Source organism: Pleurodeles waltl, chromosome 7 (genome assembly GCF_031143425.1).
Source record: "Pleurodeles waltl isolate 20211129_DDA chromosome 7, aPleWal1.hap1.20221129, whole genome shotgun sequence".
NCBI lineage: Eukaryota > Metazoa > Chordata > Amphibia > Caudata > Salamandridae > Pleurodeles > Pleurodeles waltl.
In genome coordinates, this window is record NC_090446.1 from 790,316,330 (window position 1) to 790,338,973 (window position 22,644).

General features: G+C 45.7%; 1 protein-coding gene across 4 annotated transcripts in view; it reads left to right on the top strand.

Moving 5' to 3' along the window:
• FBXW11 (F-box and WD repeat domain containing 11) overlaps positions 1–22,644 on the top strand; it is a 486,480-nt gene that overhangs the window by 311,774 nt on the left and 152,062 nt on the right. The gene's annotated exons all lie outside the window — the stretch shown is intronic.

Consider the following 22,644-nt stretch of genomic DNA (forward strand, 5'->3'; position numbering starts at 1 on the left):
CCACAGCTGTTGACTTAGGTGCTTCCTCTTTTTTCAAGCTTTAGAGGAATCCTCCTATGCCAGACGTAGCACCAGATATTTAGAAGTAGCACAACTACCATCTGTGACACCTGCAACCGAGATACCTGCATCAGTCTATCAGACGTCTTCCAATACAGAGGGAGAAATGCAGGTCCACAAGAATTGTAGCAAGGACAAGACAGGTTCATCAGGAGTCAGAGAAAGTTCATACCAGTTGCATACGCCAGGAGACTTGACTTAGCCCCTTGTCGGAGATATAAATTCAGGCTAGTCAATTCTCTTCTTCAGTCTCTAAATATCATCCCATCAAGTATACATCGTTAGTGATATTGCACTCTTTGTAATGTGATAAAGGAAACAGTATGACCAAGAGGGTCAATATTGATACCCTTATTTTAGCAGTCCAAACTTCAATTTTCAAGATTGTTTTTAAATAATTTTTTAGGTCTAGCGTAAGTGTTCAACCTCGTGTTTACTTTTAGTATACTTCTTATGGCTTAAAGCGATTTAACTTGTTGGTTGCAGTGTCCTTTAACAATTCTTGCTTGCTAGTGGTCAGTTCTGCCTTTTTTTCCCTCCTTTTTCTGTTTCAGAGCAGAGACCAACTACTGTATTCCACTTTGGTTTCTTTATCTGTTGCTGTGACAGACTATTTTTGTTATTTCTTTGGTGCTCCCCCTGCCACTGTGGGTGTTTTAGGCTGGTAGCTGCCTGCGTTTTACTGCAGCATTCTGTTCCTCCAATCTCCTTCCATCTCACTGACATTTGTTTTGACTTTATTCCAGTGCTGTCCTTGTTTACCTATGGCTACTAAAATAAGCTTATTTTACAAAAGAAACACCCGTCGTTTAGCTCATTGCTCACAAAAGCTTCAATATGCCCTTTCTGGTAGAATGTAGCTAAACCTAGATGCAATGATGTGAAACTTGCTTAGCCTTGCATCGCATCTTGAGTCTCACTCTCCAGGGGTCCTCCCTGACAGCACTTAAGACATCGACCACAGGGCATTGCTTATCTCCTTTATTTGGGCCTTAAATCTTCTCAGGCTGCTCTGTTCATTGAAATGCAAGGCAAGAATGCCTCCAAGACTTTTAATTCTGTTAAAACAAAAAGAAAATAGTTTCCCAGGCTTAATTTCCAATTTCTGTTCAGACGTTTACACAATGCGAGTCACTCCATTCCGCGTAGGATGACTCAAGTTGTAAATTAAAATACTAGCCACTTTAATGTTTTCTTACAGAAAATGGAGCGAATCTCTGTGTATGGCATGTGGACATTTAAGCATTTAGTGCTTAGAGATGATCACACTGTGTTTCTGTGAAATGTTGCACACACTTCTTCCTGCCCTAGATAACTGTTACTTTTCACTCATGCAAACGACTCAATTGTGATGTGGAGATACTAAGAAAATAAATTTCTGGGGGAAAAAAAAAAAAACTTTGAGCACGAGCAGAGCTTTTGTTTTCGGTATAAGGTGGATTGTTTGGCACTCAAGTTATTATTGTAACTAGCTTTATATTTCACATCCTGTTTAGTATTACTGATACTGTAGGACCTAGCATTTTATTTTTATGCGGTTTCAAATAGTGCCAAGTCACTGCCATTGTTACAGCGCTTTCCAAATTGGACATCAATTACTTTGCTATAATATACTATTACATGAAGATAACCATTTTTACTTTGTTAAAACCTAATTACAAGTAGATAAGAACTACTTTTAATGACACAAAGATGCTTGTTGTAATTGCAATCAACATAAAGAAATGAAAACGAAGGCTGTATTTTATGCTGTAGGATTTAGCCAGATGGCATCATAATTTTGGTCAGTAAGCCCTTCATGTAGGGACTTGGGAGAATCACAGTAGAACTCGCCAGTTTGAGCTTTTCCACATGAGTTTGGAAGATCATGCAGGCAAGCTAAGGATACCACTTCACAAGGGAGGGGCATTGCTTGAGCAGCTAAAGCGGACTTAGTTTGTTTAGAATTTCTTCAATTCTCAGCTCAAAGAAGTGTGTGAAGGATTTTAAGTTCTGGATGCATCCTATTTTTGGCCCTGCTACCTTTTATTTTAACTTTGTAAAGTTGGTTATAGCTTATTGATCTGGTCCCACCAGCTGAGACTATAACATCTTTCCACCGACCCTGTTGAAAGTCTAGTCACTTGTGATAGACACCACAGTGCTATCACTGTATGTAACAAACTGAGGGACATAAGCGAAGGCCCTCAGTCTAAACGTTCTTGAACTGAGTGAGTGGGCGGTGGGCTCACTTATTTTCCTAAAAAGAAACTATAATTTTATGAGACAAAGGATTTAAGAAGTAGATTTTGTCTCCATCTAAAGTGTTTCGGGAGAGTATGTTCTGAGCTTTTCTTCTTTTCTTTCCATGAAGGAGCAAGCTGCGGTTTATAAAAGATGCCCAGTATCTTAGGCATTTTGACTTTTGCCTTACACTCCTCACAACTCTTAATAAAGTATAACACTTAAACATTCAGAATGCTTATATTTTTGTGCTGTCTGCAGGGAGTGGACTATTCCAGTTCTTTGCAGTTGTCCTGCAAGATACAGCTTTGCCTGGATAGTATTTATTTTGCTCAAAACTGAAACATTACTGGCTGGGACCCATAAATGTAATGTAATCTTTTGAGTGGCAGGCTTGTCCAGTTTACTAGTGTCACTACTAACTGTGACAACGCAAACCGGTATATCTGGCACTTAGATGGCTATCTCTGCCCTGTCTATCTGATGCACATATTGGGTTTCAGTTTAATTTGTGTAATACACAGAAACACAGTTTATATGATTTCTCTAAGGGTGATGAATAGCATTAAGTAATCTTGGGAGAGACTAAGAAATGTGTCCACTTCCTCCACCTGACCACCCAGCAATAACTCTGTCATCTAGAGCTTGTTGATGTTGAGAGCATATGTTCATATTTTTCCTTGCACTTAAATATTGGTTTAGTAGATGTTATATGTTGCATGTCACATTTCAGTCATATCAGATTGCTGCACCACAACCCCCACTGTCTTTTATTCTAGTTTTTCCAACTGTTAAAAGAAAGGCTTGCACCTTCTCGTGATACTATGTCTTTTCAGTGACTGCTCCAGCTTGTAATTGCTCAGTATTATTTTTGTTTGTAGTGAGCCGGGACTCCATTCATCTCTGCAGAGCATATCAAAACCTGTGTTTAGGTCGGGCGCGCAGGTGCCCTGGCCTGTTGTAATCTATCTGTGGGCTTTTCAAAAAGCCTTTATTTTCACTGGTAAATGCTTTGTTTGTCCCTCCTTGGGGCAGTTTTGTTACCGCCTTGGCCATCAATCCTGTTACAGGGATAATTGTAGGTTTGTCAATATGTTTGAGTGCAAGCAAGCTTCTTTGTCCTTTTGTGTGTCTCATTCACGCTCCTGGCAGCCACGGCGCTTTGAATCGCCTTGCTTACGTCAGCTGTTATATTTTTAATTTTCGATTTATTTAGCAAGAAAGGTCCAGTTAGGAATTGATAATGCTAATAGCTCTAACTCGAGCGAACACGAGACACATTACATTGCAAATACTTGTTTATTTTTCAAGTTTTCAAATGAAACTGTCCAATACAACAGTCCTACTAAAAATCAATAGAAATAACAGCTCATGCATATTGTCCAGTTCAATTTGCTTAGTCGAGACAGACATCCATACATTTCCTACTAGGTTCCCACCATTATTGCCCGTCATGTCAGCACTCCTGATTGCTTGAATATTTAAAGACTGGATCTCTTTGTGGCAGAGCCTCTTCTGAGTCTGTTAGGTTTCAAGAGTTAGCTCCAAACGACTCTCTGGGAGCTCCCCTCCCACCCCCAATGCCCCACATAAATGCTCATCCTGCCACATCGGTCTACCGCCATCATTGATTACAGCATTATCGATTAGCTGGTGTAACATCTCTGCCCGCTCCAGCATCAACCCACGGTGTTCTGCAAGGGTCCACTCCGAAATATCCTCACACTACTTGGTTCTCTGGGACTCCCATTGTATTAGGTTTTGCCAGCAGGAAGCCCAGGGTTACAAATCTGTGTGACATTTTCCCCTTTTGGGTTCAGGGACAACACTCAGGCAGTGGTGTATTGTTATTTGTAAGGGTACATTTGGTGGCTGTTTGAGTAGAGTCCCCACCTCTCCACTGTATCCTGCTAATGTTTTACACATCAGACCATTTGCTGAAAGGTGGCATCCCATTCATCATATTTGGGGCAGGGCCAGTCTTTTGGGGGTACATTCTATGAATTCTGCCTAGGGCCAGATACGTGCCTTGTAGATAAAAGAAATGTCACCTTGAATCTAGCATTGCTGGCCTCCATGTGAACCTGCACACATGCCCTAGTCCACTCTGCGTCTTGTTTGGTGGGGGGGGCAACCATGCCCTCGGAGGCATGTGCTTTCTATCCCTTTTAGCACCTTATGAATACATGAAATAAGTCACCTACCTGTCACATCCCCAGATGAGACCTCCCAGTGCCAGGCAACCCCTGTCCCCTCAGGCAGCCAGCGACATCTCCTCTCAAATCTGATAAAACGTCTGCAGCCTTTTAATCCTTAATGATATACTAAAAAAGTCTGGATTTCAGTAACAGCCTTACTGCCTGCTTCCATGTCAGTCACCTGCCAACCCCTTACCCCCCATCCCAAATCCAGGGGTGCCATTGAACTAGTTTGCTCTTCTCATCAAGTAAATTGGGAAGTTGCTCTTCTCTGGATTACCCCCAAGGTATCTGTGATACAAGTTTGGTGCCTAATTGCATCACTTAGTTGCATGCCATTGTTGTGAGGCGATATAGTGCAGCTCAAAGTCTGAGAGGTAGAGTTCTCCCTTCTTCCTGTCCAGCTTCATTATTTCCAGTTGCACTGTACTCTGTTTTTCCACCCACATCAACAAGACAGGAGACTTTGTTTATTTCTTGAAATACTGTGCTTGATATTGGGTACATGGCGTTGTGCAATACATACAGGCAATGAGGTACAAGTAAAAAAAAAATCACCACTGCCACTCTTGCCATTACAGTTAGCTGGAGTGTGTTCCAGAAGGGTATTGATGCCCTAAGCCCATACGTAGGTAGTCACTCACACCCCCAAGTATTGAAACTATTTTGTTTCCTACTTGATCCCGACATCCAGCAATTCAGTTTGGAGAGTGTCTCCCACTCCTGCCAGGGGTTATTATATGGCCTTTTGTTTACTAATACAGAGGCCTGAGATTGCTGTGAAGAAGTCTATCCCCCAAAGGAGAATAAAGATGGAGTCAGTGGGCTAGGTTGGATACATCAGGGTATGATCATTGCAGATGGAGACATGGGAGGTGCTTTCCACTCGCATACCCCAGAGCTGCATCATCTGATGTAGTCTTATAGCTAGGTACTCCATTGCTAACACAGACAAGGGGCATTTCTCACTCGTTCCCCTCTCTATGGCCCTATATGTGAGAGTATGCCACCTGATCTAACTTGTGCCTTTGGGCAATTATATGGAAGGCCAATCCATGTTAACAGTTTACAACCAAAGTTCATGTTGGTAAATACCTCAAACATATTCTGTACTGAGGGAGTTAGACTTTTTCAATTTCAAGCACCATCAAGGCACCTTTCACCAGTCCTCTATAGAGACTATAACGTGACAGACGCCTCTGATTCATCAGGGTATTGCAGCCTGGAAAGAAGCCGCATTGGTCCTCTTGAACAAGTCTCCTCAATTTGGGTAAGCGTTGAGTGACTAGTATTTTAACAAGCACTTTTTTATCCACATTAGCATGGACAAGGGCCTATATGAGGCCAGTACAATGTCTGGTTTTGGTACCATAAAAATGACACTCTCTTGCATTGTTTCCAGCAGGGTCAGCTTTTGGTAGCCCTCTTGATAATTGTCTAATAATTTGTCCACTATCAGGTCAGCTTTCGTCTGATAGAATTCCTATGGAAATCCATCTCCATCCAGTGCCATCTTGTGTGCCAGCTCACTATGGCGGCAGTCAATATTTACTCATTAGATATCTCCAGTTTCAGCCCCACCCTATCTACTTGTGATATTTTCTGTATCTTTAAGATGCCAAGGCAGTTCTCACTATGTAACGCCTCCCTCACCCCAGGTCTCTTATATGGGAGCATCAAGTAGTCCTCCTATTTTTAGTTTTTGTTCGCCCTGCGCCACCGCTGTCTGGTTTGTTCAGGAAACTTATGCGACACTGGGTCCAGTTTTAAGAGCCAGGCCACCAAACAACCTGATTTATACCCCCTCCATCTTCAGTTTCTTCAATATTCCTTTAATGTATTTTTTCCTAGGACATCCAATGTCACTATTGTGTCACTGATAATTTCGAGGAATTTGCTTGCCTGTGTTGCATCCACTGTCCTGCATCTCAAAATGTGCTTGTTGCGCCTCCTGCAGGATCCACGTTGGTGCTAGGTTACTCCGCCTGCTATAAGTCGTTTACATACACTCCCCCCTCAGCACTGCCTTTAGAGCCTCCCACTCAGTCACTCGTGTGTTTGTAGATCCCCAGTTGTGCTCCAGATCTATCCACATGGAACACTGTATTACTCAAGGCCTCTGGGTTCACCCTCCAAGTATGATGCACACAATGGCCATCGCCCCGTACCCTTTTTGTACAGGATAGCGATCAGACATAAACCTCTATAAATACTGCACTTTTTTAATCCTGCTACCGTTAAAGAATGGATCTAGTCTGCTCTAAGTGTCATGGGTGGGTGAAGGGCCAAGTACAGTTTGGTTGTTGGATGCATTGTTTGCCAGACATCAACTCACCTTAGTTTCGCCATGAGTTCTTCTAATGCAAAGGTCATTCCTGGCTTTGCGAGGTGGCTAGGAAAGGGTGGATCCCTATCCCTATCTAGAAATAGTTTAAATCTAATGCCCAGATGAGAGAGAGGTCCATGTATGCAGTGTTCAATGAAAGGTTTTATCATTGGTGTTGGGCGCATGGGAATTTAACAGACCTATTTTATCCCATCCAAAAACCTGTGTGGAAGCATAAACCTACTCTCCACGAATGTACTTACGCTGAAAGGGGACCACTGGCCCATCAATTTCGGGCCCAGTCACTCATAGGGGGAGTATGTTGAAGAACACATCTGCCCCTCTGTTTCTTTTTTCAATTTAGCTGCCTTCCTATCTTTCAGCATGTTTTTTTTTCCATGACACCTAAGATAAATGTGTGTTCTGTATCGTTTTGTGTAGTCATTAAGCCCCCTACATATCCAGAAGGCTTCGTTTTAGTGTTCTTTTGGGCTATTAATCTGTCTTTGTCCAGAGAGCGTGGCCAAAATCTGACGTCCTTTTAAAGTAGTGCAGTTCAGCCCGGGCACCCAGACATTTGTGCATGAGATTTACCATGTGTAAATAAGCCTCAAGTAAGTGTGGACCTCCATGTGCATAAATTAACAACTCTTCCCACCCTTGTCTAATACCCCACAAACACACAACTTGTTGCATTCCCAAAAAACTTGGAATAAGAAAACGAAGTGTGAATTAAATGGTCTCTCAAGGGGAAACTTATATGATGACATGTTTCCACTAGCTATATCTCTGGTTGGGGTTCAGGGGGCATTGTGCGAGGCTTAGGGGTGAGGGGGGCAATAGGTCAATCCCCTTGCTCCTCAAATCAATCTCTCAGCAGCGGTTTTGGAGACCAGGCCCCTCCATCTCCCCTATTCACTACTAATACGATCAGTCTTCACAGAGTTTGAACTGCCCTATGGCATCTCCCATCAGTCAGAACTAACATCCCACCCCTACAAATTAACCGTAAATGTTGTGCATCTCCCACTTATGGTACGTCTTCCTGGTGCCTACTTGATGGCCTACGAGACACTATTTGTCATATACTCAACTGAGTTTTCCATATTTGTACTGTACTCAGCCATCATGTCAGTCTGCAGTCCAGCATTTAGCAGTCTCCATTTAAAATGAAACCTCAGTCTGAACCTAGTGTTCTACCGACTCTGGGCCTTCCTGAATAGCTCCCTTACTGTTTCATCAGTGCGTCTGATCAATAGGAGACCAAGGAAGATGACCTACAGAGCAGTGTAATCTGACCCGGAATTACTAAAATGCCTTTTGACTCCAAAATAGTCTGAGTTAAGACGTCCACTGCTCTTGGTTCTTAATAATGAACTTGCCCACCGAAGCAATAAATCAAGGAAGGCATAGTCCCTTAAGACAAGATTATTAATGCGTTGAAGGACACTTTGATCTCGCCATCTTATATTATGTTCCATCTTTGCAACATGTTGATTTGTTACACCTCAAGCTTCTCACCCCCTGAACTACGCAATGAACAGGTATTATATTTCTCAGCTGTTTCAGGCTCAATGCTGAGACCTAGTAATGTCCATCCGCCCCCTCCCCTATCCTTCTTAGTCTGGGGTGTGCTGTCCATGACTCCATGTAGTGCCTCACCATGTTCGGAAACATTCATGGACCCGTGCATTGAAAAAGTGGCAGAGCACCTATGTTTTATTTTTGCAGTAGCCATTTTAAAAGCAAGGATCCAAGGCCTTGATTAAAGTTCCCTGACTCTATAGTGGTGTACAGAAATATTTACCCTCTCAGTAAGGCTCGATTCATAAAAATGGGCAGCAGTGACTGGAAGGAATGTATTGTGCTTAGGCTAGCCACATTGGACATCAGTAGTAACATTTGGAGATAGTGTTTAGCCTTCAGCGACCCAGATACTCTGCCAGGCTGTTCAGAGTTAGAGGCCTAAGGGGCTATTGTGTACAGGAGTCAGCTGATCACACATTACTACGTTTGCAACCATATAGTTCACAGTTTCCTAATAATGTTTTCACATTAAAAAAATCATGCAAAACAACTATGTAGAGGAATACACATTGGTAACTTGTATAATAAATTGTTTGGTCATTAGGAAACTCTATGGACTTTTTAGACCTTAAGAGTTAGTTGCTTCTCATGGAGATGTAGAGAACTCCATAGGAGGCGCATTGAACTCTGGCCATCTGTTTGAAATTTGCCATATATAGGTAAAGGAGTGCAAAGAACACATTTCTCAATACAACCCAAATGGTTGGGCAGATTTGGAGCAAATTTGTTGTGAAGACAAATACATTGTCAATCTATGCTGTATGTGATTTGGTGCAAATCTGTACAAGTCTTTCAAGATATTAAATTAAAAAATTAAATGTGTGCTGCATACAGTTGTAATTTCTCTGAATTTTATGTCTCTATCATTAAGAAGTATGGGTATGGCCACAGGACTAAGATTTTCAAATTATCTAGCATTTTGCCCAATTGTGGCTGAGAGGGACTCACAAACCGAAGCTCTGTTACAAAAGAACATTTACACATCCTCTCTCACACACAAGCAGTCTTTCCTTTTCTCTCACTTGCTCTGTGATACTGTGCAGGGAGTAGTAAAATTATTTTATCACTTTTTAGTTCTGTGTGGGTGCTTAGTCCTTTCTACAGTAATGGCCCAAGTCTTTGTCACTTTCTTGCTCTGCATGGATGTTTGCACATATATGTGCTAGACACTCCTAGAAGCAAATTCCTTAACTTAGAATTATTCCCAGGTGTAGGACTGAATCTGGAAATTTGTGGTGAGCAGTAACCCTGCCCTACACATCGTTTGGCTCTGTGTGGTGTCCGTACTGGATGTGACATGCGTGGTGCCTATATAGGTCCCAACCTAGTGCCCTGACGCCAGTTCTTTTCTTTCTGTGCCAGTCATCGCAGATCTGGAGAGAGCTACTCCCAGTCAATTTTTGACTGACCTTTTTTTTACTTTTGTCGAAGTCTTTTTTGAGAATCTTCTCCTTATATGGCAGGGATGTCCCCTAAGAAGACCGGCTTCAAGCACTGCGGCACCTGTCATCGACAGATGTCTGTGACTGACCCACATCTTATTTGCCTTTGGTACCTGAGCGCAACGAAATGAAGACCTGTGCCGTCTGGTGTGCCGTGCACCCCAAGGCCCTTAGGGAGCAGTCCTTTAAGATCCTTGCCCTTCAACTTGTGATGCTGTAATGGTTTCGATCCCTGTCGAGAGTAAACTTCTGAGATCGTTCTGCGAGCACAAGATCCTTGTCGCACCTGAGCTTGTCCGGACATTCGTGTAAGTCCCACAAGAAAAAGAGCAAGAAGTGTAAGATCTTTGACTTTGCCCCGTCTATTACAGTCTTCAGATGAGACGAGGGAGTGCCATTCAAGGCCTGGCTCTGCGGTTGAGCTTGCTCAGCACCTCCCCTAGTTTGCGCAGCCAGAATAACCCCGCCCAGTGTCGCTAGTTCTGTGAAGCTATATTTGGGCAGCTGGCGCACCCTCTGACCCTGTAGGTTAGGAAGGGGGACCCATATAGTTCCCGTTCACCCCTAGCACCACTCAGGCCCATTGGGTCCACAGATCCGGACTGGCACTGATTGTACAACCTCTACCTTCCTCTAGCGTCGGTCCTCATGCAGATGCTCCAAGCGCCCTCCAGCAGCACCATCCCCATTCTCAGACAGGGAGTGGTGGGATGGCATCCGACTGGAGTCATGCCTTTCAGACAGGAGCCTGAGCCCTGTTCCTATTGGCTAGGACTTGTAGAGGATTGGGCAGGGTCACTGGGCCCTGAAGAATACCAGCACCTAGATCCACATACAAACTGGCAAGATGACTTGGTGGAGGCCAGTGGACTGGACACATCCCTAGACACTGGAATGCTTTTTTTCCCAATGGTGGCTACAGAGGAGGCAGCATCATTTGCTGTTGTGACGAGTAGGGCAGCTGAGGTCCTGGACCTTCAGTTACCCTTAGTGGCAGCCAAGACCAAAGTCTTGACAGAGAACATTCAGCCAGGAGAGACTCTCTCGGAAATTCCTCTCCCTTTAATGTTGCAGCTACAGATGTCCTGCTTTGTATGTCATCCGAGCGCAGACTAGGGTCTCCTGTGAACAGGACAATTGCCCTCTGCCATTGCCCCATCCAAGGGAGCCACCCAGTGCTTCACACAACAACCTACTGTAGAGAGCTTGGTCGTCCAATCTTCTCAACCCCATGTAAATCCTGGCACGTTCCCTACCACCCCACCCGATAGGGAATCCAAGAGATTGGACACCTTAGACAAGAAAATGTTTTCTTCCACCAGCCTGGCACTGCAGTCTGTGAACAACGCATGCCTTTAGGGCCGTTACTCCCATGCTCTGAGATTCAGTGGCGCAGGAGCTGCCCATAGTTCCAGAGGAGGCCCGGGCCATATTTTCCCAAGCTGTTGCTGACAGGAGAAATGCAGCTAAGTTCATGATCCGATGTGGACTGGATACAACTGCTAGACTGAACGGTTTCATTGACAGTGGCCTTATGGGTGCCCCATCTGGCTGAGAAAAATCTGCTTTTCAAGGGATGTCCAAACATAGCTTATGGGCATGCCCTTAGATGCCTCCCGTCTCTTCAGAGACCAGGCGGACTAGGTCCTGGAGATTTCAAAGATAGCAGATTTATGGCTGGGTCCTTGGACCTTTCTATGACCTATCACCAACCCCAGTCCCCTTTTCACTCCTTTCGTGGCCTATTAAGGGGCTTCTAGCCATGTCTTTACTCCCCCACCCACCACAGCGCACAACATTCCCAGCCTCTGTGTGGCTAAGGACTTGGTACCCACAGACCCCACTGGTTGGGCAGCAAGAGTTTATGTAGGTCCACCACCACTGCAGCAGCCTCAGCCTCCAAACTTCTTTAGTTTGTCCTCCCACCATCATGGGCACCCAGTGAAAAACAGGATACGCCTTCACCTACTCAACTTGAGGTCTATGACATCAGACCGATGGGTTCTCCAAATTGTCCTGAGGCATACACCCTTCCCTTCATGACTTCCCCTCCACCAATGCTACCCACATATGATAGGCTGACGAAGGACCATCTTACCTTGCTCCACCAGGTAGTTTCAGCTCGCCTAGCCATAGCGAGTGTGCTGACACCAGAAGTAGGTCTGGTTGCTATTCCTGCTACTCTCTGGTGCCCATAAAGAACAGGAGGCCTTCGTCCTATCCTGGACCTGCATCCTCTCAATTTCTTCCTTAAGGTTCAGAATGCTCACACTCGTTCAAGTCCTGTCTGCCCTGGACCCTAGAGACTGGATGGTAGCATTGGACTTGCAGGGCACATACTTCCTCATTCCCGTCTTGCCTACCCACAGACATTACCTGCAGGTCACTGTGGGCCACAAACACTTTTAGTTCGCCATGCTTTTGATCTTACCAACACCCCGTGAGTGTTTATAAAGGTGATGGTGACAGCTCATCTGCGGAGTTCAAGGGTGTCAATCTTCCCCAGCTGTGAAAGCAGGATCGCTCCAGGGAGCCGTCTTCCACCTCCAGGCTACGGCCAACCTCCTGCATTTGGCAAAGTCACATCAGACTCCCTCTCAGATGCTCCCTTTCATCAGAGCTGTTCTTGACATAGTTTCGGGCCTATCCTTCTGTACAGCGAGTCCAGGATATTTAGACTATGATACAGATGTTTGTCTCTCCTGGATTTCAGTGAAGACTCTCTGAGGCTGCTGGGCCTCATGGCCTCCTGTATCCTGCTCGTGACACTTAGCTGCTGGCATATGTGGGCTCTGCAGTTGGACCTGAAGTGCCAGTGGATGCAGCATCACATGAATATTTTCAACATGGTCCAGAACATGAGGGAAGTGCAAAGGATCTGAAGTGGTGGCTACTGAGCTGTGATTGGGTGGGGCAGACCCTATTTCTTCCCCCGAACAGCTATGGTAGTGATGACAGGGAGGGGTGGCGGTCAGAGGTCTATGGTGGAATCTGGGGTCCACAACAACCTGCTAGAGCTCTGGACAATCCGGCTGCAATGAAAGCCTTTCTGCCCTCTGTCAAGGGAAGGCTAGTGCAGGTGTTCATGGACACCCCCACCACCATGTGGTACTGCATCAAACAGACCGGGGTTGTGGACCCTTTGTCAGGAGGCCCTGCGGATGTGGACATGGCTTAAACATCAGGGCATATACCTGGTGATTCAACTCCTGCCGGGCACTCGGAATGAAAGGGCAGACAAACTCAGCCGAAGATGCCTAGAGGATCACAGATGGTGTTTCCATCCTGAGGTTGAGAGTAGGAAAGTGCCCCTTTTGGCATGGTTACCCCCAACCAACACACACACACACACACACACACACACACACACACACACTTTTTGCCCGATATTGATGCTGACTTGACTGAGCGTGTGCTGGGATCCTGCTAACCAGACCCCAGCACCAGTGTTCCTTCCCAAAACCGATACCATTGTTTACACAATTGGCACACCCCTGACACAGTTAAGTCCCTTATTAAAGGTACCCCTTTAGCCAGGGAAGGTCCCCAAGGGCTACAGCATGTATTATGCCACCCTGGGAGACCCCTCACCAAGCACATGCACACTGTCTTTGCAGCTTGTGTGTGCTGGTGGGTAGAAAAAGACCAACTCGACATGGCACCCCTTTCAGGGTGCCATGCCCACAAACCACAGCCTTAAGGAAGGATGCACTATACCATAGGCGAGGGCACAGCTGCAAGAGCACTATGCCCCTACAGTGCCCAAGTCCACTCTTAGACATTGTAAGTGCTGTGTGGCTATATTAATTATATGGGCTGGGAGTTTGTCATTACGAACTCCACAGTTCCGTAATGGCTTCACTTAAATCTGGGGAGTTTGGTATCAAACTTCCCAGCACAATAAACCCACACTGATTCCAGTGTTGGATTTATTGAAAAATGCACCCAGAGGCCATCTTGGAGACTCCCCCTGTATCTTAGTGGAACTTCTCGTGCAGGACGTACTGGTCTGAGCCAGCCTGCTACTTCCAGATGTTTTGCATAGCTCGCCATCTGGTGTTGGGCCGGAGTGTTACAAGTTGTTTTTCTTCAAAGAAGTATTTCGAGTCACGGGACCGAGTGACTCCTCCTTTTGTCTCCATTGCGCATGGGCGTCAACTCCATCTTCTATTGTTTTTTTTCCGCCATCTGGTTCGGACGTGTTCCTGTCGCTCCGAGTTTCGGAACGGAAAGATAGCTAATTTCGGAAGATTTTCGTCTGTATTGTTGCGTTCGGGATCGGCGTAGTTAGATTCAACACCGCATCGAAGATCGAAGAGCTCCGGTGCCCTTCGGGGTAGTTTTTCGATCCCCCGTCGGGGCCTGGTCGGCCCGACCGCGTGCAGAAGAACGCCGATGGAACGGACCCCGTTCCGTTTCTGTCCCAAATGCCACAATAAATACCCCTATACAGACCAACACTTGGTCTGTAACCTGTGCCTGTCACCTGAGCACAGTGAAGACACTTGCGAGGCCTGTCGTGCGTTCCGGTCCCGAAAAACACTCCGAGACCGTCGAGCCAGAAGACTTCAGATGGCGTCCGCGCCGACAGCCCACCGGGAGTTCGAGGAACAAGAAGAGGAGGGAACCTTTTCGATCCAAGAATCGGACTCCGAAGGATTCGACGATACACAAACCGTGAGTAAGACGTCGAAAGCCACTCGGAAGAAGATTTACAAGGCCCAGGGGACGCCACTGCCACCAGCCATGGCTCGACCCATAAATTCGGTGACCGACCGTCAGCACCGAAAAAGGCCCAAACAGTGCCGAGATCGTCCGACTCCGGTCGAGACACCGGCACGCAGCCTTCTCGGGACCGAGAAAGTGCTGGAGACAAGCATCGACACCGAGATACCGCTGTAGACACGGCTCGACGCCGAGACAGTGGCACCGAAGAAGATCGACGCCGAGGGGTTTCGGCCCCGAAAAAGAAAAAAGTCACCTCGGAGCCGAAAAAAGATGCAGACAGGGTTTCGGTGCCAAAACAAACTGCAACCGACCCAGTTTCAGGCTCTTATACAGAAGAGCACTCGCTAACCTCCCAAATGCAAAAGCATAGGTTTGAGGAAGAGCTACACTCAACTGATGTAGACCATACGCAAAAGCGTATTTTCATACAGCAGGGGACAGGAAAAATAAGCACCCTTCCCCCTATTAGAAGAAAGAGAAGATTGGAGTTCCAAACTGAACAGACACCACAAACAAAAGTGATGAAAAAAGTTACCCCACCACCCTCTCCTCCACCTGTGATTAACGTCTCACCAGCACAAACTCCATCACATTCCCCAGCTCACACCACCATGAGCCAGGGTGACCAAGATCAAGATGCATGGGACTTATACGACACCCCAGTGTCAGATAACAGTCCGGAGGCATACCCTACGAAGCCATCTCCACCAGAGGACAGCACTGTGTATTCTCAAGTGGTGGCTAGAGCAGCACAATTTCACAATGTAAGCCTCCACTCAGAACAGGTCGAGGATGACTTTTTATTCAACACACTCTCCTCCACCCACAGCTCCTACCAAAGCCTGCCTATGCTCCCTGGTATGCTCCGGCACGCAAAAGAAATCTTTAAGGAGCCGGTCAAAAGCAGGGCAATCACACCAAGAGTGGAAAAAAAGTATAAGGCGCCTCCTACAGACCCGGCTTTCATCACTACACAGCTGCCACCAGACTCTGTCGTTGTAGGAGCAGCTAGGAAAAGGGCCAACTCCCACACATCTGGGGATGCACCACCCCCAGATAAAGAAAGCCGCAAGTTCGATGCAGCTGGTAAGAGTCGCAGCACAAGCTGCAAACCAGTGGCGCATCGCTAACTCCCAGGCACTACTTGCGCGCTATGACAGAGCCCATTGGGATGAGATGCAACATCTCATTGACCATCTGCCCAAGGACCTACAAAATAGGGCAAAACAAGTGGTTGAGGAGGGACAGACCATTTCCAACAACCAAATCCGCTCCTCCATGGACGCTGCAGATACAGCTGCACGGACAATTAATACATCTGTAACTATCAGAAGGCATGCATGGCTCCGAACGTCTGGATTTAAACCAGAGATTCAGCAAGCAGTTCTCAATATGCCTTTTAACGAAAAAGAACTGTTCGGTCCAGAAGTGGACACAGCGATTGAGAAACTCAAAGACACGGACACTGCTAAAGCCATGGGCGCACTCTACTCCCCGCAGAGCAGAGGGAATGACAGCACATTCCGTAAAACACCCTTTAGAGGGGGGTTTCGGGGTCAGAGCACACAAGCCAGCACCTCACAGGCAACACCGTCCAGTTACCAGGGACAGTACAGAGGAGGTTTTCGGGGACAATATAGAGGAGGGCAATTCCCTAAGAATAGAGGAAAATTTCAAAGCCCCAAAACCCCTACTACTAAGCAGTGACTCACATGTCACTCATCCCCTCCACACAACACCAGTGGGGGGAAGAATAAGTCATTATTACAAAGCATGGGAGGAAATCACTACAGACACTTGGGTTCTAGCAATTATCCAACATGGTTATTGCATAGAATTTCTACAATTCCCTCCAAACATACCACCAAAAGCACAAAATTTGACAAAACATCATTCCAATCTCCTGGAGATAGAAGTGCAGGCACTATTGCAAAAGAATGCAATCGAATTAGTGCCAAACACACAAATAAACACAGGGGTTTACTCACTGTACTTTCTGATACCAAAGAAGGACAAAACGCTGAGACCAATCCTAGACCTCAGAATAGTGAACACATTCATCAAATCAGACCATTTTCACATGGTCACACTACAAGAAGTATTACCATTGCTAAAACTACACGACTACATGTCAACTTTAGACCTCAAGGACGCGTATTTCCATATACCAATACACCCATCGCACAGGAAATACCTAAGGTTTGTATTCAAAGGAATACATTACCAATTCAAGGTACTGCCTTTCGGATTAACAACCGCACCAAGAGTCTTTACCAAATGTCTAGCGGTAGTCGCTGCACACATCAGAAGGCAGCAAATACATGTGTTCCCATATCTAGACGACTGGCTAATCAAGGCCCATTCGTTAATAGAGTGCTCAAATCACACAAATCAGATCATACAAACCCTCTTCAAACTAGGGTTCACCGTCAACTTCACAAAATCCAACATTCTGCCGTGCAAGGTACAACAATACCTAGGAGCCATAATAGACACAACAAAAGGAGTAGCCACTCCAAGTCCCCAAAGAATTCAAAATTTCAACACCATCATACAACGCATGTATCCAACACAAAAGATACAAGCAAAGATGGTATTACAACTCCTAGGCATGATGTTTTCATGCATAGCCATTGTCCCAAACGCAAGACTGCACATGAGGCCCTTACAACAGTGCCTAGCATCACAGTGGTCTCAAGCACAGGGTCATCTTCTAGATCTGGTGTTAATAGACCGCCAAACTTACCTCTCGCTTCTGTGGTGGAACAACATAAATTTAAACAAAGGGCGGCCTTTCCAAGACCCAGTGCCACAATACGTAATAACAGATGCTTCCATGACAGGGTGGGGAGCACACCTCGATCACCACAGCATACAAGGACAATGGAACGTACATCAAACAAGACTGCATATAAATCACCTAGAACTTCTAGCAGTTTTTCAAGCACTAAAAGCTTTCCAACTAATAATAGTTCACAAATACATTCTCGTCAAGACAGACAACATGACAACAATGTATTATCTAAACAAGCAAGGGGGGACGCACTCCACGCAGTTAAGCCTGCTAGCACAAAAAATTTGGCGTTGGGCAATTCACAACCAAATTCGCCTAATAGCACAATTTATACCAGGGATCCAAAATCAACTCGCAGACAATCTCTCTCGAGATCACCAACAGGTCCACGAATGGGAAATTCACCCCCAAATTCTGAACACCTATTTCAAACTCTGGGGAACACCTCAAATAGACTTGTTTGCGACGAAGGAGAACGCAAAATGCCAAAACTTTGCATCCAGATACCCACACAAACAGTCCCAAGGCAATGCCCTATGGATGAACTGGTCAGGGATATTTGCTTACGCTTTTCCTCCTCTCCCTCTCCTTCCTTACCTGGTAAACAAACTCAGTCAAAACAAACTCAAACTCATATTAATAGCACCAACTTGGGCAAGGCAACCCTGGTACACAACGCTGCTAGACCTATCAGTAGTACCCCACATCAAATTGCCCAACAGGCCAGATCTGTTGACACAACACCACCAAAAGATCAGACACCCAGATCCAGCATCGCTGAATCTAGCAATCTGGCTCCTGAAATCCTTGAATTCGGGCACTTACAACTTACCCAAGAATGTATGGAAGTCATAAAGCAAGCCAGAAGGCCATCCACCAGGCACTGCTATGCAAGTAAATGGAAGAGGTTTGTTTGCTACTGCCATATTAATCAAATACAACCATTACACACAACTCCAGAACATGTAGTGGGTTACTTGCTTCACTTACAAAAATCTAACCTGGCTTTCTCTTCCATTAAAATACACCTTGCAGCAATATCTGCATACCTGCAGACTACCTATTCAACTTCCCTATATAAGATACCAGTCATTAAAGCATTCATGGAGGGCCTTAGGAGAATTATACCACCAAGAACACCACCTGTTCCTTCATGGAACCTAAATGTTGTCCTAACTAGACTTATGGGTCCACCTTTTGAACCCATGCACTCCTGCGAAATACAGTTCCTAACCTGGAAGGTTGCATTTCTCATCGCCATTACTTCCCTAAGAAGAGTAAGCGAGATTCAGGCGTTTACAATACAAGAACCTTTTATACAACTACACAAGAATAAGGTCGTCCTAAGGACTAATCCTAAATTTGTGCCAAAGGTTATTTCACCGTTCCATCTAAATCAAACAGTGGAACTTCCAGTGTTCTTTCCACAGCCAGATACCGTAGCTGAAAGGGCACTACATACATTAGATGTCAAAAGAGCATTGATGTATTACATTGACAGAACAAAGAACATCAGAAAGACTAAACAACTATTTATTGCATTTCAAAAACCTCATGCAGGAAACCCAATATCAAAACAAGGTATAGCCAGATGGATAGTTAAATGCATCCAAATCTGCTACCTTAAAGCTAAACGACAGCTGCCCATTACACCAAGGGCACACTCAACCAGAAAGAAAGGTGCTACCATGGCCTTTCTAGGAAACATCCCAATGCAAGAAATATGTAAGGCAGCCACATGGTCTACGCCTCACACATTCACCAAGCACTACTGTGTAGACGTGTTATCCGCACAACAAGCCACAGTAGGTCAAGCCGTATTAAGAACATTATTTCAAACTACTTCCACTCCTACAGGCTGAGCCACCGCTTTTGGGGAGATAACTGCTTACTAGTCTATGCAAAACATGCGTATCTACAGCGACAGATGCCATCTAACTGAAAATGTCACTTACCCAGTGTACATCTGTTCGTGGCATCAGTCGCTGTAGATTCGCATGTGCCCACCCGCCTCCCCGGGAGCCTGTAGCAGTTCGGAAGTTACCTTCAACTATTTGTATATATATCATCTCAACCTTAAATAGGTACATACTTAGTCAATCCATTGCATGGGCACTATTACTACAATTCAACTCCTACCTCGCCCTCTGCGGGGAAAAACAATCGAAGATGGAGTCGACGCCCATGCGCAATGGAGACAAAAGGAGGAGTCACTCGGTCCCGTGACTCGAAAGACTTCTTCGAAGAAAAACAACTTGTAACACTCCGGCCCAACACCAGATGGCGAGCTATGCAAAACATGCGAATCTACAGCGACTGATGCCACGAACAGATGTACACTGGGTAAGTGACATTTTCATTTCCACACTAGGAAACTCCCAAACTAAACACACCTCAGGTCAGAGGCATACAACCAACTATTACTACCAGTATTATCACAGCAGTGCCTCCCCTCAAGTCTGAGGACAAGGGTTGGGCCCACCTAGCATGGGGGAAATACTGTCTAGCTGAGTATGTCCCTTATATGTACTATGATACTTTGATCAGCCTGGGCTTCTTTGATCACTGGATTTAAAAACGTAATTGTCCTGGAACTATTACAAGCTGCGATATGCAGATTCTTATGGGCTGCTCCTTATGTGTTCGAAAGAGCACTCTTCAGGCCCCCTTCAGGCATTTTACAGCAGGGGGTGCACTTAGTTCCTGGAGGGGTTGTTTGCAACCGATTTGGCCCTAATTATGAGATCTTTTCGATCACATCTTGGGCTTGGAAGAACATCAACCCCCATAATATAAAAATGATCTGTACGGCTCAGAGCCAGTCTAGTGCTACTGGGTAATGTGAATTCAACCTTGGGAGTACTAAATACTAATCCCTCTGGAATCCGGCCTGGGTTGCTGATTGATCAGTTTCACTGTCCTCATGTCACTTTATAGGATCACTCTTAATTTGGGAATAGCATAAAGGGCTAAAAATAATGATGTATTTAAAAAAGGTGTTGAGCCCATATCCAGGAAGAGGTCAGTAAATTCCAAACAGCAATCATCTGCTTCCCACTTGACTATAGTATCAGTAACTGACTGACCCCAAATCCTTCCTGACCCTACAAAGATCGGGACCAGGGGGTTGAGGCTAGGAACTGGCCTGGGTTCCCCTGTATGACGGCACCCATGCTTTGTGCAAGGGACATTGAGGTTCCAGGGTTTGATGCTCTGCCTTTTTGGGACACCTCATCACCTCCCTTAGTGTATCGACTTCTCCTCTTCCTTCTCTTTTTGATTTTGGGTTGTGCAGAGTGCTTTTTCGCTCCTGTCATGATGGTGGCTCCCTGACCACCATAACTCTGCACAGGAAGATCTGCTTCCAGGCAGGTAATGCTATTTGCAATGCTTACATCATGCTCTCATCCAAGTATACAGATAGAAGTTAGATCCTGAGTGATTGCACTCTCCATAATTCCAGTACTTGCCAGGCTCTAGCTTGGGACCAGGTCCTTGTTACACAGCTTAGGGTTGGGGAAAAAGGCAATTTTAGCAAGTATACTGGTTGGGTATGGTTTATCCTTTTTTTTTTTTTCTTCTCTTTTGGAGTTACCCTTCTTCCCAGTACTTCCTGGTTTTGTAGCTGGGCCCGTACTTCTCTCTGTTGGTTTCCTCAAGAGGGTGTTCAGTCTTTGCCTGTGCCTCCACGATATCTTGTAAAATGACTGAGTCCTCGAGATTTCCCACCCCATCTTTACTTGGTGTTGCACATATTGTGGTGCTCTTTGGAACATCGGGCAGAGTGTAATCCAGAAACATTATGGAGCTTGAGCTCAAGGTATCACTGCCTAGACATTCATCTTCCGGTACATCCGACAATACTGCAGAGCTTTGAGATACTATCTCCCATGAAAGGCAATTGGTTGAATCAGAGAATGGAGGGTTGCTACCTTTGCTGGGCTTCTGTGCCAACACCTTGTGCTCACTCTGTGACAAGACTCCTATACTTTGTGGACCGTCCGCTAAACCCTGCGGACATAGTTGTATTTGTTTCTGTGTCTGAGTTTCTTAAACAACTCTCCTATCCTATATTTGCAGCTCATGAGCACCCCCTGTATGAGTTTCTTTGCCATATTTATCTTCACTGGAGGGAGACAGCTCTATCAGGATATCACTTATACTGATCTCTGTGTTCCCCAGGCTCCCCGCTGCTCTGTAAGCTGAAGATGATTCTGGCTCTTTATTGATCTTCTGGTAGAAGCTTGTTATCAGCTTTGAAGTTAGTCTGTCCACATTATTGCCACTACTGCCACTTTGCAGGGAGGGTGATTGCACCTCTATGGGCTCTACATGCGGGGTTACGGCCACAGGTGCAGATATGCTTAAGACCCCTTTTCACATTCTGTCCGTTCCCTTTGGGTAGATTGCAAGCAATTTATTGAAGACTTCTAAAGAGCACCTCAAGACCACCTGCTAAGTACGTCAATTTGCCTGGGTCATGGGGATGACAGTGGACACAATGTTCTTAAATCCTCCTCTGACCCTCCACCGGGGCGTTAAGTCTGGTCTACATGACCTCTTCTCTGCGTGTCCTTTTCCCTTCTCAGATGACAACCTAGAGAGTGGGAGTTACACCTTTGACCACAAGCCGCACCCTGTCCTAGTCGGGCCGCTTCTGCAGTCAGAGAGGCTCAACTTAACACAGTGGCTGTATCGGCGCTGCACCCTCTATCACCACTGCTCCTGAAAACACACCACAGATTTGATTGCCCGACTACTTTCGCACCAATCTGTGCCTTGGCTCACCTTGGAGTTAGTTGGAGTGGGCTCACCTGCGGCTCAAAGCCCTTTGTTGGTCCTCTGTTGATATTCTCCTGGTTTCCTTAGGGTTTTCTTGGGTTTACTGGTAACCCAATATCCTAGCCGCTCCTGCAGCAACATGGCCCCTGGCTGGGTGCTTGCAAAAGTCAGGTAAATTAGAGCTCAAGCAGCAAACAGGCTCATTTTGTAACCCAAGCCGCAGCAAAAAAAAACAGCTAGAAGAGGGGCCAAGCAGATAGGCCGGCAGCAGGTTGGGGGTGAGTGATACCTGGCCTCCGTGGACAAGTGATATCTAGCCTCCGTGGCGTCTCATGCTCTGTACTCAGAGGATCCTTGCACAGGCTCCTCTGTTCTACACCCGTCGTACATGCACCATGCATGCGCGCTCCAGCGTCTCTCACCCTCTCAGATGCATTTATTACCGACCTTCATACATGTTAGAAATAAATACATTAATGGTTTAATGTGTTGTTTTCTTTACAT